Source organism: Oryctolagus cuniculus, chromosome 15 (genome assembly GCF_051225735.1).
Source record: "Oryctolagus cuniculus isolate XC-2025 breed Fujian yellow rabbit chromosome 15, ASM5122573v1, whole genome shotgun sequence".
Classification (NCBI taxonomy): Eukaryota; Metazoa; Chordata; class Mammalia; order Lagomorpha; family Leporidae; genus Oryctolagus; species Oryctolagus cuniculus.
In genome coordinates this window covers 60,697,901-60,715,821 of record NC_142881.1, presented here as the reverse complement: position 1 = coordinate 60,715,821, position 17,921 = coordinate 60,697,901, and the positions used below count along the sequence as shown (strand labels likewise).

Sequence of the window (17,921 nt, the reverse complement as noted above, 5' to 3'; positions counted from 1 at the left end):
CATTTTAAGCACAGGCACATATATGGTGCACAAAGTGATAAAGTTTACTTAGGTCCTTGGGCCCCTGCACCCGCATGGGAGACCTGGAAGAAGCTCTTGACTCCTGGCTTTGGATCTGCGCAGCGCCAGCCGTTGCGGCCAATTGGGGAGTAAACCAGCGAATGGAAGACGTCTCTCTCTATCTCTACTTCTCTCTGTAACTCTGTCTTTCAAGTAAATAAAATAAATCTTTTAAAAAAAGTTTACTTAAAAGGTAAGAAGGCAAATGCACAAACACACGTGGGCATCGCTTAAGCGTGGGCCAGAGAGAAAAGGGGGTGGGGGAAGTTGAGTAGAGAGGGGGTCACCCTCAGCACCTTCTCCGGTCCGTGTCTCCAGTGGAGGGGAGAGAACACCTGAGGCAGTGTGGTCACCCCGAAGATTTGACACCTGCTTACCAGGTCATGCAGAGCCTAATGATCAGGGTCAAGGCGACCCTTCCCCAAGTCCCAGCTGAGCATAAGGCATCCTGGGAATGGGGTGTGCTGACAGGGTACAATGCCATGGTGCAGGGCCTAGTGGTTTGTGACCTGCAGCTCAGCTGGCTACCTTATTGCATATCAGTATGAAATGGGGAGGGGGAGGACACGCACAAGGAAGCTCCCATCTTTAGGTTGACGTGCCTAATGCCTGATGTGGTGATGGGGGTGCTGAAGGTGGGAGCCAGAAAATTAATCTGGGTCTCCTGCATAGGTGGCAGGGAAATGAGATGGTTTCCATGATCTCTGCCTCACAGGGTTAGCAGGAAGCTGGAGTTGGGAGAAGGATGTGGGCATCAGTCCCGGGCACTCCAGTCTGGGCCACAGGTGTCCCGACTGGCCAGCTGTCTGCTCTGAAGATGCCGTTCTTTTCCCCTGCCTTCACGGCATTGGCCCATTGTCAAAAATCAGTTCACCATAGGTGTATGGTTCTATATTCTCGATTGAATTTCATGAATCTCTGTTTATGCCAGTATCATACATCCTTTGAATTCCATTGTTTGGTATTAATATTTGTAGTTGGGAAGTATGAATCTAATTTGCACTTCTTTTTCAGGATTGCTTTAGCCATTTAGTGTCCCTTGAAATTCCATATATGAATTTTAGGATAATTTTCCCAACATATGGCCTATGGTCCTTGAGATTGTGAAAAGAATCACATTGAATCTGCAGATTCTTTGCAGTTCTGCAGTCTTAAATGTTTAAGTCTTCTATTGCAGGAGTTTTATAAGTCTTTATATTAATTTTGGTTTTCTTTAGTTCAATAACATTTTGTAATTTTCAGTGTGCATGTCTTTCCCCAGTGTTAAATTTATTCCTTATTATCACTATTGACATTTTTAAAATGAAATTTTAAAATTTGCTTTCTTGATTGTTCATCTTTTGTGTGAAATGGATTTTTTTAAAGATTTATTCATTTATTTATTTGAGAGAGTTACAGAGAGAGGGAGAGACAGAAAGGTCTTCCATCCACTGGTTCACTCCCCAAATGGCCACAATGGCCAGAGCTGCCCCGATCCGAGGCCAGGAGCCAGGAGCTTCTTCTGTATCTCTCACACAGGTGCAGAGGCCCAAGGACCTGGGCCATCTGTCATTGCTTTCCCAGGCCATAGCAGAGAGCTGGATTGGAAGAGGAGCAGCCGGGACTAGAACTGGAGCCCATGTGGGATTCTGGGGACAAAGGCGAAAGCTTAGCCCACTGCGCCAGAGCGCCAGCTCGTGAAATGGGTTTTTTTTTTTTTTAACTTTTTTTTTTTTTTCTGACAGGCAGAGTGGACAGTGAGAGAGAGACAGACAGAAAGGTCTTCCTTTGCCATTGGTTCACCCTCCAATGGCCGCCGCGGCCCGCGCACTGCGGCCAGCGCATCGCGCTGATCCGATGGCAGGAGCCAGGTGCTTCTCCTGGTCTCCCATGGGTGCAGGGCCCAAGCACTTGGGCCATCCTCCACTGCACTCCCTGGCCACAGCAGAGAGCTGGCCTGGAAGAGGTGCAACCGGGACAGAATCCGGCGCCCCGACCGGGACTAGAACCCGGTATGCCGGTGCCGCAAGGCGGAGGATTAGCCTAGTGAGCCGCTGCGCCGGCGTGAAATGGATTTTTGAGTGTGGATACCGTGTTTGAACTTTACTGAACATGTATATTATTCTAAAACCATTTCTTTCTTTTCTTCTTTTTTTTTTGACAGGCAGAGTGGACAGTGAGAGAGAGAGAGAGAGAAAGGTCTTCCTTCTGTTGGTTCACCCTCCAAATGGCCTCCACGGCCAGTGCACTGTGCCAATCCGAAGCCAGGAGCCAGGTGCTTCCTCCCGGTCTCCCATGGGGTGCAGGGCCCAAGCACTTGGGCCATCCTCCACTGCACTCCCTGGCCACAGCAGAGAGCTGGACTGGAAGAGGAGCAACTGGGACAGAACCGGCACCCCAACCGGGACTAGAACCCGGGGTGCCAGCGCCGCAGGTGGAGGATTAGCCTAGTGAGCCGCGGCGCCGGCCTCTAAAACCATTTCTTGTAACCGTCAGCACGTTTTCTGCCTTGCCTCATTCCTGTGTGAAGTGTGATATTGAACACAGAGGTGAAGGGAGCATCCCTGCCCTGCTCCTCACTTTCCGGGAGGACCGCCGAGTGTGATGTCGGCCCTGGGGTTTGCCTGTTGGGGTCCACCCTGTTGAGGAAGTTCTCTCCCTTTATGTTACAGTTATGTGTTTTTTTTCAAAGACAGAGTGACAGGGAGGGAGGGAACATGAGCTTCCATGCCTGATTCCCAAAATGACTACAACGGGCAGGACTTGGCCGGGCCAAAGTCATGCGTCTGGAACTCCGTCTGGGGTTCAGGAGCCCAAATACTGGAGCCGTCATCCGCTGCCTCCCAGGAACATTGTCAGGAAGCTGGATCAGAGTGTGGCGACGTTGGGCCTCAAAGCAGCGCACTATCGTGGAGTGTGGGCGTAACAAGCACCAGTCAGCTCAGCCTGCTGCGCCACTGGGCCAGGCCTGGGCGTTGTCTTCTCCACCGAGTTAGTGGGTGCTTCTATCATGGAATTGTGTCGGATTTGTTGGAGCTGTTTCGGCATCTGTTGGGAAGATCAGGTGATTTTTTCCATTTTCTGTGAATGTGACGTCTCCCATGATGACTGTTGATCACCCTTGATCTTCTGAAACAGATGTCTTATTTGTAGCAAATACTGCTTTACCATACTATTTATTTTTATTTCTTTAAATTCATTGTTCATCTTTTTCAGTTCAATAATTCTAAGGGTTTTCACCCTAGAGTTTTTTGTCCATGTGATGTCATGTAATTAATGTTGTAATGAGAGGAATGAGCTTGGTGTTGAGTTGAGGAGTAATCATACAAGGGAATTAGGGGTTTGAGTTTCAAAGGTTCATGGTGAACAGATTGGTTTTTTGTTTTTTGTTTTGACAGGCAGAGTGGACAGTGAGAGAGAGAGAGACAGAGAGAAAGGTCTTCCTTTGCCGTTGGTTCACCCTCCAATGGCCGCTGCGGCCGGCGCACTGCACTGATCCAAAGCCAGGAGCCAGGAGCTTCTCCTGGTCTCCCTTGCGGGTGCAGGGCCCAAGGACTTGGGCCATCCTCCAACTGCACTCCCGGGCCACAGCAGAGAGCTGGCCTGGAAGAAGGGCAACTGGGACAGAATCCGGCGCCCCAACCGGGACTAGAACCTGGGGTGCCGGCGCCGCAGGTGGCGGATTAGCCTAGTGAGCTGCGGCGCCAGCCAAACAGATTGATCTTTAACAGCTAGTATATGGCACAAGGAGAAAAGATAAAAGTAGGGTTAGGGATTATGAGTTAAGATAAGGATTAGGAGGCTCTCTGCTATGGTCTGGGAAAGCAGTAGAAGATGGCCCAAGTCCTTGGGCCCTTGAACCCGCGTGGGAGACCCGGAAGAAGCTCCTGGCTCCTGGCTCCTGGCTTCAGATCGGCACAGCTCTGGCTGTTTGTGGATGGAGGACCTCTCTATCTCTCTCTGCCTCTCCTCTCTCAATGTAACTCTGACTTTCAGATAAATAAATCTTTTTTTAAAAAAGATAAGGATTAGTGTAAGATTTAGGGTCTGAGGGTTAAGGGTAAATGTTATTGTTAGGTTTAGGGATTAAGGTATAGGGGTTAGGGTTAAGATTGGGGTTTAAGTTTAGGGATAGGGTTTAGGGTTAGTGTTTAGTGTTAGGAGAGGTTGGAGTTAATGTTAGGGATAGGGTGGTTAGGGTAAGGAGTTAGGATTAGGGTTTAGGGTTAGGGTGGGGATGGGGTTGAGTCTGGGGCAGAGTTAGGCTGAAGGGTTAGGGTTAATGGTTAGGTTAAGGTTAGTGTTTATAGTTAGGGTTTAGTGTTAGGGTTGGGATTTGGATTTAGGTTTAGTCACAGGGTTTAGGATTAGGGCTAAGAGATAGTGTTTAGGGTTAGGACTAGGGCTTGGTTAGGGCTAGGGTTAGGGTTTTGAGTTTAGGGTTTAGTGTTAAGGTTATTATGTTTTAGGGTAGAGTTATGAGTTTTGTTTTAGGATAAGGTTCAGAAGTAAGGTTTAGGGTTAGAATTAGGTTTAGGATTAAGGTAGAAAAATTAAGCTAATCCTAGTTCTAATTGTCAATATATCTATTACAATAATTTTAGTCACCATCACATTTTTAATTCCACAACTAGACATCTACTCAGAAAAATAAGCCCTTACAAATGTGGGTTTTACCCAGTGGGATCAGCCCACCTATCATTTTCAATAAAATTTTTCCTTGTAGCCATTACATTTCTATTATTTGATTTGGAAATTGCCCTTATTCTACCTCTACTATGAGCCTCACAAAGAAATAATCTCAAACTCATACTTATAGCACTAATTTTTTTTTCAATTTATTTATTTATTTATTTTTGACAGGCAGAGTGGACAGTGAGAGACAGAGAGAGAGACAGAGAGAAAGGTCTTCCTTTACCGTTGGTTCACCCTCTAATGGCCACCGCGGCTGGCTTGCTGTGGCCGGCACACCACGCTGATCCGAAGCCAGGAGCCAGGTGCTTCTCCTGGTCTCCCATGGGGTGCAGGGCCCAAGCACTTGGGCCATCCTCCACTGCACTCCCTGGCCACAGCAGAGAGCTGGCCTGGAAGAGGGGCAACCGGGACAGAATCCGGCGCCCCGACTGGAACTAGAACCCGGTGTGCCGGCGCCGCAGGCGGAGGATTAGCCTAGTGAGCCGTGGCGCCGGCCTTTAGCACTAATCTTAATTTCCATTCTAGCTGTGTGCTTAGCTTATGAATGATTCCAAAAAGTATTAGAATGAGTTGAATATGATAATTAGTTTAAATAAAATAAATTATTTTTACTCATTAGATTATGGAATTAACATAATTATCAAAATGCCTTCAATCTATATTAATATTATTATAGCTTACATTTTAGCCTTATTAGGAATATTAATTTTACCTGTCATACTTCGTATTCTCCCAGTTATGCTTAGAAGACATATTACTATCATTATTTATTCTTGCCAGGCATATAATTTTAAATACCCACTTCACACTGTCACTTATAATACCTGTTATCCTGCTAGTCTTCGCAGCCTGTGAAGCCACTGTAGGCCTTGCACTGTTAGTTTCCAATGCATACGAAATAGGTTATGTTCACAACCTAAACCTCTTGCAGTGCTAAAAATTGTTCTACTCACAATCATACTCATTCCAACTGCATGATATTCTAAAAACAATATAATCTGAATTAACTATACAAGCCTACTAATTAGCATAACAACCCACTACTTTTAAGAATTGAACCCAATGAAGATAACCTAAACTTTTCAACAATATTCTCCAACTCACAATGGACTCCCCTACTGCTATTAACAACATGACCACTACCCCTAATATCATAGGAAGTCAACATCACAAGAACATGAAAAAACACACTCACATCACTCTACTTACTCCTCACAAACATTTCTCATTACAACATTTTCAGACACAGAACTAGTTATATTTTATATTTTATTTGAAGCAACACTCATTCCAGTCCTGGTCATTATCACCTAATGAGGGAACCAAACAGAATTACTAAACGCAGACACACACCTTCCTGTTCTACACTCTAATAGCCTCATGGCCCCTTTCAGTTGCATTAATTTATATTCAAAACATCACTAAATTTTCTACTAACATACTTTGGAGTTCAACCAATAATTCTTGATCCAACACTCTCATGATTCGCATGTATTGAGCATTTATGGTGAAAATACTCTTACAGGGACTCCACTTCTGGCTTCCTAAAACACTCATTGAAGCCCACATCACCAGATCAGCAGTCCGTGCAGCTGTACTATTAAAAGTAGGTGGATATGGTATAATGCAAATCACAGCCATTCTGAACCCCATAGCAAACTTCATAGCCTGCTCGTTCCTGATACCATCCATATGAGGAATAATTATAACAGCTTACTCTGTCTTCGCCAAACTGATCTAAAATCATTAATTGCCTGTGTATCAGTCAATCACGTAGCACTAGTGATTGTAGCTGTTCTAATCCAAGCTCCCTGAAGCTTTGAAGGAGTCCAGTCTTAATAGTTGACCATGGCCCAGTACCACCTAAATTATTCTGCCTAGCAAACTCACATTATCAGTGAATTCACAGCCATGCTGTATTACTGGCACAAAGCCTCCAAAGGTGTTACCACTAACAACAACATATGTTGACTGCGAGCAACTAGCTTAGCTCTGTCATCAACCATCAACATAGTGGGACAGCCGTTCCTAGTCTTAGCATCATGTTCATGATCAAGTTTAATAGGAGCCAGTAGATTAATTTTTGCCCTAAACTCCCTGTACATCCTAAAAGGTGTCTTAACTGCTGTCCCCAATGCCCACACTTCAGTGTTTTTCTATTACAAAGATTGTAAATGTGTATTTTTAAATCTTAAGTTTGCCTTTTAATTTTTTCAGGATTTGATTTATATAAACTTTGGACATTTTTAATCTATTGATTGTATTTTTTGACAGTCCTGCTGATTCTAATATAACACATCCTCCATGAGAGCTTTGAATTAATGCTTTGCTCCTTCCTCTTATCTATTTAGTTCCTGTGGTTTTTCTTCTTCTGGTAAGAACCCATATGGCAGGAATTCCCTAAAAGAAGGAGCCATAGGGACCTTCATTAATTATATGTTCTGTATGGTAGTCAAAAGAGGTAACAGATCTGTTGTGTCTGAATACACTTCTATTCCTTTATTTTTTTCATAATATTTCTTCTTATTTGTATCAAAACTCATACTGAACAATGAGTTCTGGATTACAAAAGAGCAGTAATTTTTTACATTCCCTATAAAAGTCTTTGTCCACAAGTTAGACAAAAACACACCAGACTGTCTGTTTCTATTTCTTTTTTATTTGAAGAGCAGGGTTGCAGATAAAGGGAGACACACGCACACACACACACACACACACACACACATCCTCACACCCTCCATCCGCAGATTCACACCTCAAAAGGTCTCGGTGGCCAGAGCTGGGCCAGGCTGAAACCAGGTGCCTGGAACTCCATGTGGGTCTCCTGCATGGTCACAGGGGCACAAGCACTTGGGCCGTGTTGCACTGCTTTCCCAGGTGCATCAGCAGGGAGCTGTATGGGAAGTGGAGCAGCACCTGCCGCTTTAGGGACTCCCCTCTGGAGTATTCGGAGGCTGCAGTGCAGCAAAGTGGCCTGGCTGCCAACCCCTCCGGCTACGGACCCCTCTCAGAGCTCCGAGGATGGTCCTGCATGGATGGCCACCTGGCTCCCCCAATGAAAGGCCAGCTTAGAAGAAAAGCTGGATGGGAGAAGTTTGCAAGGCGCCTTGTGCTGCTGTCACAGAAAATGGAAGCTGGATTATGGGCATGGCAGTTGCAGCAGGAAGAAGAAAGGAAGCAGAAAAGTGCTCTTAAATCCAAAGGGGCTTCACTGCACAGCCTGCTTTCAAGTCAATAAAAGCAAGTCTGTGGCACAGAGGATTACAGCCCTGACCTGCAGCGCTAGCATCCCATATGGGCGCCGGTTCAAGTCCTGGCTGCTCTACTTCCAATCCAGCTCCCTACTGATGTCCTGGGAAAGCAGTGGAAGATGGCCCAAATGCCTGGGCCCCTGTACCCATGTGGGAGACTCGGAAGAAGCTCTTGGCTTCAGCCTGGCCCAGCCCCGGTCATTGTGTCCATTTGGGAGTGAACCAAAAGATGGAAGACCTTTCACTCTCTGTGTCTCTACCTCTTTCTGTAACTCTGCCTTTCAAATAAATAATAATAATTAATAAATAAATTTTTTAAGAAAAGAACCAAGCCCCTTGAAGGATCAGACTCCTTGGAAGATTAAAAAAAAAATCCTGCCCTCTTTAAAAAAAAAATAACAGTGGAGCAGGTGGACTTGAACTGGTGTTCTTGTTGGATGCTGGCATGGCAGGCTCTGATGTAACCCCTGCTGCACCACAGTGCAGGTCCCTCACTGAATAGATTTCATTCTTTGATGGCTACCTCAGTTTAAGGGGATGATAAAGGATAGCCATGCAAGAAAGATTATTGTCATGTTAAGGAAGGATTTTCAGGAACTCAAAACTCTAAATGCAAAGCATACTAGTTTGGGGGAAACATTAATTCCTCAGATCTGATGAGTACACATTTTGTACATTCATTAACTGTCGCTCCCCCTCTTCGCGGAGGAACGACACAGGACCCTGCGTTGTTCTTTCGTCTGCTCGGCCCTCCTCGGGTTTGCTGCTGGTTCTTCCTGGGTTGGCTACCGTCCCTTCCACCTCCGTGGAAGGGCGGTTCCCCCTGCCACTTTCCCCACTTCCGCGGGGGAGCGGCACACCGCCGGCCGGCTCTCTCGGGGGCTGCTCAGGTGTTCCTTCAGATAGATGTTCCTGGTGCATGTTGTCTCTCTCCTCCTTTATAGTCCTCTTCCACCAATCCCAACTCTGCTACCCACACGCCGAGTACGCTGCTCTCCTCCAATCAGGAGCAGGATCAGCTCCTGCAGGTTACTGGTCGAACTGGAGGCAACTGTGTAGAAGCTGTTTACTCCTCTCCCAGCGCCATGTTGTGGGAGAGCAGATGCATAGAATAAGTCTTAATTCCAGTAACTTAGTCTAGTCCGAGTTGCTCCCCACAATTAACATCTCACTTTATACCCCCCAAGTATGTACAACTACTAAGTTGTAATAAAGAGTGTTTTTAAATAAGGAGATGGAAATGGTAACCTAATTTGATCACCACATATTGTATATAGGTGTAGAATTTATAACTAAAAAAAACAATAGATGTTTACATTTGTCAGGTTCCTATTGTATGTCACAGGACCAACGATAGAGAAATTGCATGGCTCCCTCTTGTAAATCACACTGTGGCACAGAGGGTTAATGCCCTGGCCTGAAGCACTGGCACCCCGTATGGGCACTGGTTCAAGACCTGGCTGTTCCACTTCCAATCCAGCTCTCTGCTGTGGCCTGGGAAAGCAAAAGAAGATGGCCCAAGTCCTTGGGCCCCTGCACCCAAGTGGGAGACCAGGAAGAAGCTCCTGGCTTTGGATTGTCACAGCTCTGGCCATTGCGGCCAACTGGGGAATGAACCAGCAGATGAAAGACCTCTCTCTCTCTCTGCCTCTCCTCTCTGTGTAACTCTGACTTTCAAAATAAAAAAAAAGTAATAAATAAATTCCTGTTTTTCCTCCCTAAAAGATGTATGGTGTTTCTATTCCCAAGGCATCCATGACTGTGCTCTTGTCTTGGTGTTTGTTTCTCCTCCATCATCACATTTTGACTGTTGTTTTGTCTGAGTGCAGTGGGTTTTACTGGTGACAAATGCCAAGGTAGGGCTCCCTAAGCCCCTCCTGTTCTCTAGGGGATCTTGGACGGGAAATGTGCAGAGGAGAAGCTCTCAATGGGTGGAGACTGAGTGGGGACAGGGAATCCCCATGAGCCGAGGGCCCCTCTCTCTCTGGTGGCCACAGTGCGGCTAGTGGTCTCACTGGGACTTGTGGTCCAGGAGGTCATACTTTTTGGAGGCTCTATGGACCCTAAGGTCCTCCACTCCGGTGCTGTAGCCAAATTCATTGTTATATCAGGAAACAAGCTTGAAGGAGTGCTCATTGAGGGTAATGCCGTCCCCAACATCAAAGGTAGAGAAGTGGGAGTCACTGTTGAAGTCACAGGAGACGACCTGGTCTGCAGTGTAACCCAAGATGCCTTTCAGGGGCGCTCTCTCTCTCTCTCTCTCTAAATACACACACACACATGTATATATACACACATGCACATATGTATGCAGTTTTTTAAGGGAGGATAAAACATAATCTTAGAAGATTTAAGTCAAGGAGCTTCTGGAATTATCTGACAGGTCACATGTGTTTATTGGTGACAGTAAAATTGAGTTAACTGTACAGAGAGAAAGAGCAGTTCCCATACAGAGTTGAGAGTTAGGTGATTGTTGGTTGAACTGTAACCCGTGGTCTATCCATTCTCACGTGTAGGATCCTCGTGGACTTTGATACCGAAGTTTGCTGATGCTCTTGTTGGCCCTCCATACAAATGGTTATCTAATTGCACTGTTGGGTAAGGTTGTGTTGGAATGGGTATAATTATTTTATTAGTGAAAATCTCCTTTTTAAAATATTTATTTATTTATTTGAAAGGCAGAATTACAGAGAGGCAGAGGTAGAGAGAGATCTTCCATCTGCTGGTTCACTTCCCAAATGGCCACAACGGCCAGAGCTGGGCCAATACAAAGCCAGGAGCCAGGAGCTTATTCCGGGTCTCCTACATGCATACATACATACATACAAGGACTTGGGCTGTCTTCTGCTTTCCCAGGCCATAGCAGAGAGCTGGATTGGAAGAGGAGCAGCTGGGTCTCGAACTAGCGCCCATATGGGATGCTGGCACTGCAGGCAGAGGCTTAGCCCACTATACCACAGTGCTGACACCACGAAAATCTCTTAAAAAAAAAAAAAGAAAGAAAGAAAGAAAGAAACCTCTCCCTGGGCTTAGGGTCCTTTTCCTTCTTGACTTTCTAGGGATCTTGCAAAATCACTTATCCCTTTTTATTTTTTTTTAAGTAAATGCTGCCAACTACATCTTCAAAAGTGAGCATTTATTTAAAGCACTGGACATCATAATCTGAAGAAACATCTTAGTATTATATCTGATAGGATAATAAACTATTATGGAAATATAGGAAAAGTTTAATAAGCTCAGTAACTGCAAGAAAAAAAATTGAAGGTAGAAAACTGGGAGACAAAAAAAGTGAAAATGGTTAAAACCAAGATACTATGTTAAATTTTGTTCTGCTAAAGGACCTCTCAACATAAAAGTTGAACAAGACAGATAATACAAGTGCATTGTGAAGGAATGATAAGATGGCTAAAGTATTTTCAAGGGGATTCTGTAGTACATACAAGACGTGAGACCTTGGCACCTGTCACCAGCTGTAACAGTCTTTACAGATGTAACTTACTCTCATCACTACTTCAAAGGGCTACTACCCATTTTCCATATGGTGTATAACAGATCATTTCTGACAGATGTGCAAAAATTAGTTTGAGGGGCTGGCACTGTGGTGTAGCTGGTTGAGCTACCACCTGCAGCACTCACATGCCATATGGGCACGAGTTTGAGTCCTGGCCGCTCTGCTTCTGATCCTGGTCCCTACTGATGTGCCTGGAAAAGCAGCAGAAGATGGGCCAAGTGCTTTGGCCCCTGCACCCACAGGACCCAGAAGCAGCTCCTGTTTCCTGGCTCCTGGCTTTGGCCTGGCCCAGCTCTGGCCATTGCGGCCATTTGCAGAGTGAACCAGCAGATGGAAACCTCTCTCTCTCTCTTTCAAATAAAAAATAAAAATTATTTTGAACAACATGGCTCCAAGTTGCATTGGAAAAATTAGATATTATGAAGTCCTGTAAATCTGATGAGCCGTATAAAGAGCCAGTGGGACACATAGTTGTTACTACTTTTATCCTTTAGGTCTTTCCGGACTCATCCTGCAAGGTCCGCGCTGCCGGGATGGTGAGGCGATGGCGTCCTTCAACAAGAAGCACCGGCAAGTTTCAGTGAACTTGTCCATTTCTTAACAGTCAAGCACACCTTTTAAAGGGCAGGCAGAGGGGGCGTAGCTAATTCAGGGCAACACTAATTCTGTAGGGTAAAACCCATATTAGTGCCGCCAAGCTTCTCCAATCAGCTTGAAGGCCCCTTAGCCTGCATAGCCTCCCAGGTGGTCCTGACAGGCCTCAGCCATGCCTGGGAGCTGTTTACAGGACCCATAATGACAAGGCCCTTCAAGGGGTGGGAGGAGGGTATGTGCCTGGGGCTCCTGCCACCTGCCAGCAGTCAGGCCATCCCGGGAGGCCTGGTGTGCCACACCCTTCTAACCTCCTGCGTGGGCTGGGCAGGCTGTCTCCCAGCCAGGCACAGGGTCACCCCTTGGCTTGGGTATTTTGGTAGTTTGCCAATTTCTGTCACTGACAAATGTGTGAAAATACGTCTCTGAGCTCTCTGGTTGAGACGTGGGAAGACCTCACAATGCTCTAGAAACAGCCCATCGTCAGTCTGACCACAGCCGCCTGCACTGAGGTTTCTCTCCAGTCGCTTCACCGGTGCTATGCAATGGATTTGTAAGTTGTGCTGTGGCTGACAGTGGAGAAAAGTAGGTAAAATACTGATTTATATAATCTTCATAGAAGCTTTTAAAATTAATTTTAAATTGACAAATAACTGGGCCGGCGCCGCGGCTCACTAGGCTAATCCTCCGCCTAGCGGCGCCGGCACACCGGGTTCTGGTCCCGGTCGGGACGCCAGATTCTGTCCCGGTTGCCCCTCTTCCAGGTCAGCTCTCTGCTGTGGCCAGGGAGTGCAGTGGAGGATGGCCCAGGTGCTTGGGCCCTGCACCCCATGGGAGACCAGGATAAGCACCTGGCTCCTGGCTCTTGCCATCGGATCAGCGCGGTGCGCCGGCCGCAGCGGCCATTGGAGGGTGAACCAACGGCAAAGGAAGACCTTTCTCTCTGTCTCTCTCTCTCTCTCACTGTCCACTCTGCCTGTCAAAAAAAAAATTTGACAAATAACTGTATAGGTTTATAGCATAGAGTGTAATGTTACAAGGTGTGTATATGTTGTCAAATAGTTAAATAGGGATAATTAACATATCCATCATCTTATATCTTTGGGGTGATGTAACCAGGCAGAAAATCCATGGTTTCTTGGGGCCGGCGCTGTGGTGTAGCGGGTAAAGCTACTGCCTGCAATGCCAGCGTCCCATATGTCTGCTGGTTCAAGTCCCAGCTGCTCTACTTCCGATCCACCTCTCTGCTATGGCCTGGGAAAGTAGTGGAAGATGGCCCAAGTCCTTGGGCCCCCGCACTTGCATGGGAGACCCAGAAGATACTCCTGGCTTCAGATCAGCCCAGCTCTGGCCGTTGCAGCCATTTGGAGAGTGAACCGGTGGATGGAAGACTTTCTCTCTCTCTCTCTCTCTCTCTCTCTGGCTCTCCCTTTCAAATAATAAATCTTTAAAAAAAGAAATTTGAAGCATTCTTTTCCTGTGCGTTTGCACATGGAAACACACCCACAACAGCTGAGAATAGTCAAAATTTATTGTACAGTTGAGGAGCAAGGTGGTTTTAACTAATCAAATGACAGGTTTCTGGAAGAACTAGGAGCTAAAAGGTTTTATAGAGTTTACTTATAGGAAAGTTTTTTTAAAAAAGATTTTATTTATTTTCAAGGTAGAGTTTGGGAGGTTGGGGGTCGTACATCTGCTGGTTCACTCCCCAAATGGCCAACAGTGGCCAGAGCTGAGCTGATCCAAAGCCAAGACTGGGGAGCTTCCTCCAGGTCTCCCACGTGGGTGAAGTGGCCCGTGCACTTGGGCCGTCTTCTACCGCTTTCCCAGGCCATCAGCAGGGAGCTGGATCGAGAGGAAGAGCAGCCGGGACTGGAACCGGTGCCCATGTGGGAAGCCAGTCCCGAGGGAAGTTTTACACATTTCAGTAAGTGTAAAGTTCCAGGAAGGGTTACGCAGAGGAACAGGTTCACGTGCCATCCAAGTTGTATGCTGCATGTATTTCCTGGTCAGCTGTTGAACATTTAGCAATATAGTGTGGGGTTCTATTTCTACATCAGGAAGGACGTGGTGAGGGCCCCATCCCTGCTTTGCTGAGTGTGTCTCAAATTTGACACACCTGAAATAGACCTGCAGGCAGCTGCCTAATGAGAAGTGTTTGCAGCTGTGTTTGGCTGCATCCAATCAGCTGCCTCCTGCCCCTTTAGTTGTAAGAACACTTGGTTATCCTAGCAAACTTTGAGCCAAACCTACCTTGCTTTTCTGAGAGGAGAGAATGGCATCAGTCTTGGCTCTCGTTGTTTATAACTTAGGGAGCCGAAGGAGAAAAGGCCATCCCTGTCATCCAGTACCTTCTGCTATGAGGGCCATGAGCCGTCAAGGATTTTAACCAGGGAGTGAAAGAATTTTAAGAACTGGAGAGCCTGTTTCAGTGGAGGTGAAATTGTGGGAGCAGGAAGGCCTGACTTGGACTCTTTGCACTACCAGTGAGAATCTTTGGTAAAACAAGGCAGCAGGGACCACTTAGGTGAGAAGTAACGACTGAGGGGTAAGTAAACTGAACCCCAGAAATCCTGGGGCTCCAGGAATCTTGTCCAGCCTGCCGGGTTTCCATTGAGTTCTTAGGCGCCCTCCAAGTTCTCAGCTGCTTGCTTGTTGGATTTCAGGCCTGCAGAGTAGGGTCCTTAGCCACACTGGGCACGATTACTCACACCCAGCGGGACTGCTGGGCCCTCAGCTGCCTCTTTTTTTTTTTTTTTTTTTTTTGGGTGTGTGTGTGTGTGTGTGTGTGACAGGCAGAGTGGACAGTGAGAGAGAGAGAGAGAGAGACAGAGAGAAAGGTCTTCCTTTGCCGTTGGTTCACCCCCCAATGGCCGGCACGACCGGCGCACCGCGCTGATCCGAAGCCAGGAACCAGGTGCTTCTCCTGTTCTCCCATGGGGTGCAGGGCCCAAGGACTTGGGCCATCCTCCACTGCACTCCCTGGCCACAGCAGAGAGCTGGCCTGGAAGAGGGGCAACTGGGACAGAATCTGGTGCCCCGACCGGGACTAGAACCCGGTGTGCCGGCACCACAAGGCGGAGGATTAGCGTAGTGAGCCGCAGCGCCAAGAGCCTGGAGCTTCCTCCAGGTCTCCCACCTGCGTGCAGGGATCAAGCACTTGGGCCAGCTTCCACTTCTTTCCCATGCCGTTAGCAGGGAACTGGATCAGAAGTGGAGCAGTTGGGGCTGGCACTGTGGCATAGAGGGTAAAGCTGCCGCCTACAGTGCCAGCATCTCACATGGGCGCCGGTTTGAGTTCCAGATGCTCCACTTCTGATCCAGCTCTCTGCTATGGCCTGGGAGAGCAGTAGAGGCTGGCCCAAGTCCTTGGGGCCCTGCACCCACAAGGGAGACCCGAAGGAAGCTCCTGGTTCCAAATCGGCGCTCCGGCCGTTGTAGCCATCTGGGGAGCAAACCAGCAGGTGGAAGACCTCTCTCTCTCTCTCTCTCTCTGCCTCTCCTCTCTCCATGTAGCTCTGACTTTCAAATTAACAAATCTTAAAAAAAAAAAAAAAGTGGAGCAGCTGAGACTTGAACTGTCACCCATGTGGGATGCCAGTGCCACAAGCAGAGGCTTAACATATTCTGCCACAGCGCCAGCCCCTAGCTGATCTGCTGGTTGGTTTCCTGGTGTCCATCACGATATATAACTGCTACTTGAGTGGGGCCTTGTACGTCTATGTGTAATTTTCATATTAGAGGCTCCTTTTATTATTATTATCTGCCATTAAAAATCTCTTTCCTTCCAGATAGCTCCATGGGCATGTAGAACGAAAACACACTTGTGGAATCAGGACAAATAATTACTCATATCCCTGAAAGCCAATCAAGGGACAAAATGTCAACTCAGAGCCAGTGCCCATTTGTGAGCTGGGTTGGTCATTTTCCTGTTAAGTGTTCCGGGTTCTTTACATACTGTGGATATTAGTCCCTTGACAGATGACTACTTTTTTTTTTTTTTTATTTTTGACAGGCAGAGTGGACAGTGAGAGAGAGAGAGACAGAGAGAAAGGTCTTCCTTTGCCGTTGGTTCACCCTCCAATGGCCGCCGCGGCCAGCGCGATGTGGCCGGCGCACCGCGCTGATCCGATGGCAGGAGCCAGGAGCCAGGTGCTTTTCCTGGTCTCCCATGGGGTGCAGGGCCCAAGCACCTGGGCCATCCTCCACTGCACTCCCGGGCCACAGCAGAGGGCTGGCCTGGAAGAGGGGCAACCGGGACAGAATCCGGCGCCCCGACCGGGACTAGAACCCGGTGTGCCGGCGCCGCTAGGCGGAGGATTAGCCTAGTGAGCCGCGGCGCCGGCCGACAGATGACTACTTTATAACTATCTTCTCACTCTATTGGTTGTCTCCATCCTGTGGACTGTTTCTTTTGCTGTGCAGAAGCGTCTACATTTGATAAAACCACACTTGTATGCTTTTTCTTTCCTATGCCTTTGGATTCTTTAAAAAAAAGTTGCCTATGGCGATGAGTAGAAGTATTTCCTTAATGAGTTCATGTAGTAGCTTCACATGTCATGGTCTTAGATTTAGATCTTTGATCCATTTTGACTAAATCATTGATTTATCTGTGTATGGACATGCCACTTTCCACACACTATTTGGTTAAGACACTGTCTTTTTTCCATTGTGTTTCCGGCAGTTTTGTCAAAGTTGTATAGATGCACGGATTCATTTCTTTGATCTTTATTGATTTCTGTTAATCTGTGTGACTGTATTTATGCCAGTATCATTTTGTTTTGGTTGGAATAGCTGTGTAGAATGTCTTTTTTTTCTTTTTAAAAGATTTGTTTATTTGTTTGAAAGGCAGAGTTAAAGAGGTAGCTGGAGAGAATCTTCCCATCCCCTGGTTCATTCCCCCAAATGGCTGCAATGGCTGGAGCTGGGCTGATCTGAAGCCAGGAGCCAGGAGCTTCCTCCGGATCTCCCACGTGGGGTCAGGACCCAAGCACTTGGACCATCTTCAGCTACTTTCCCAGGCACATTAGCAGAGAGCTTGATCAGAAGTGGAACAGCCAGGACACGAACCAGCACCCATTTGGAATGCAAGCAGTGGCTTTACCTGCTATGCCACAGCATGGGCCCCTGTCTTGTCTTTTTTTTTTTTTTTTAAACATTTATATATTTATTTAAAAGTCAGAGTTAGAGAAAGGAGAGACAGAGAGACAGAGAGAGAAAGAGAGACAGATCTTCCATTTGTTGGTTCACCTGGAAGAAGTTCCTGGCTCCTCATTTCTGGCTTCGGATCAGCCCAGCTCCAGTCGTTGCGGCCACTGGGGAAGTGAACCAATGGACAGAAGACCTTTCTCTCTCTCTCTCTCCATCTCTCAAATACATAAAGAAAATATTTAAATAAAAAAAGTAGTGAGTAACCATTCTTTCCTGATTCCAGAACTTTGAGGAAATTCTATTTTTCTCATTCAATATAATGTTGACTGTGGTTTTGTCCAACACACCGTTTACTATGTTGAGATATATTCCTTCTTTTTTTTTTTTTTTTTTTTTAGATTTATTTATTTGAAAGACTTACACAGAGAGGAGAGGCAGAGAGAGAGAGAGAGGTCTTGCATCCAATGGTTCACTCCCTAATTGGCTGCAACAGCCGGAGTTGCACCGATCCAAAACCAAGAGCCAGGAGCTTCTTCTGGATTTCCCACATGGGTGCAGGGGCCCAAGGCCTTGGGCCATCTTCTACTGCTTTCCCAGGCCGTAGCAGAGAGCTGGATCAGAAATAGAGTAGCCGGGTCTTGAACTGGCAACAATATGGGATGCTGGCACTTTAGGCTAGCGCG

The 17,921-nt window shown here is 46.8% G+C and overlaps 1 long non-coding RNA gene, 1 other non-coding gene and 1 pseudogene across 7 annotated transcripts in view; 2 read left to right on the top strand and 1 right to left on the bottom strand.

The window, feature by feature from the left end:
- LOC127484130 (uncharacterized) overlaps positions 1-17,921 on the top strand; it is a 49,934-nt gene that overhangs the window by 6,654 nt on the left and 25,359 nt on the right. For 2 of the 6 annotated variants that reach the window (XR_007910891.3, XR_016222238.1), the window contains 2 exons: positions 10,502-10,583; positions 11,991-12,083. The exons of 1 other annotated variant lie outside the window; for it this stretch is intronic. This is a non-coding gene — a long non-coding RNA (uncharacterized LOC127484130). Of the gene's footprint in view, positions 1-10,501; positions 10,584-11,990; positions 12,119-12,550; positions 12,673-17,921 lie in introns of those variants that run through there. 3 more of the 6 variants (XR_016222235.1, XR_016222237.1, XR_016222239.1) reach the window with 3 other exon arrangements.
- On the bottom strand, positions 7,247-7,375 carry LOC127484285 (small nucleolar RNA SNORA40). The gene has a single exon (XR_007911166.2). It is a non-coding gene; the product is annotated as a small nucleolar RNA SNORA40 (small nucleolar RNA).
- Positions 7,645-8,090, top strand: LOC127484123 (large ribosomal subunit protein mL52 pseudogene; annotated as a pseudogene).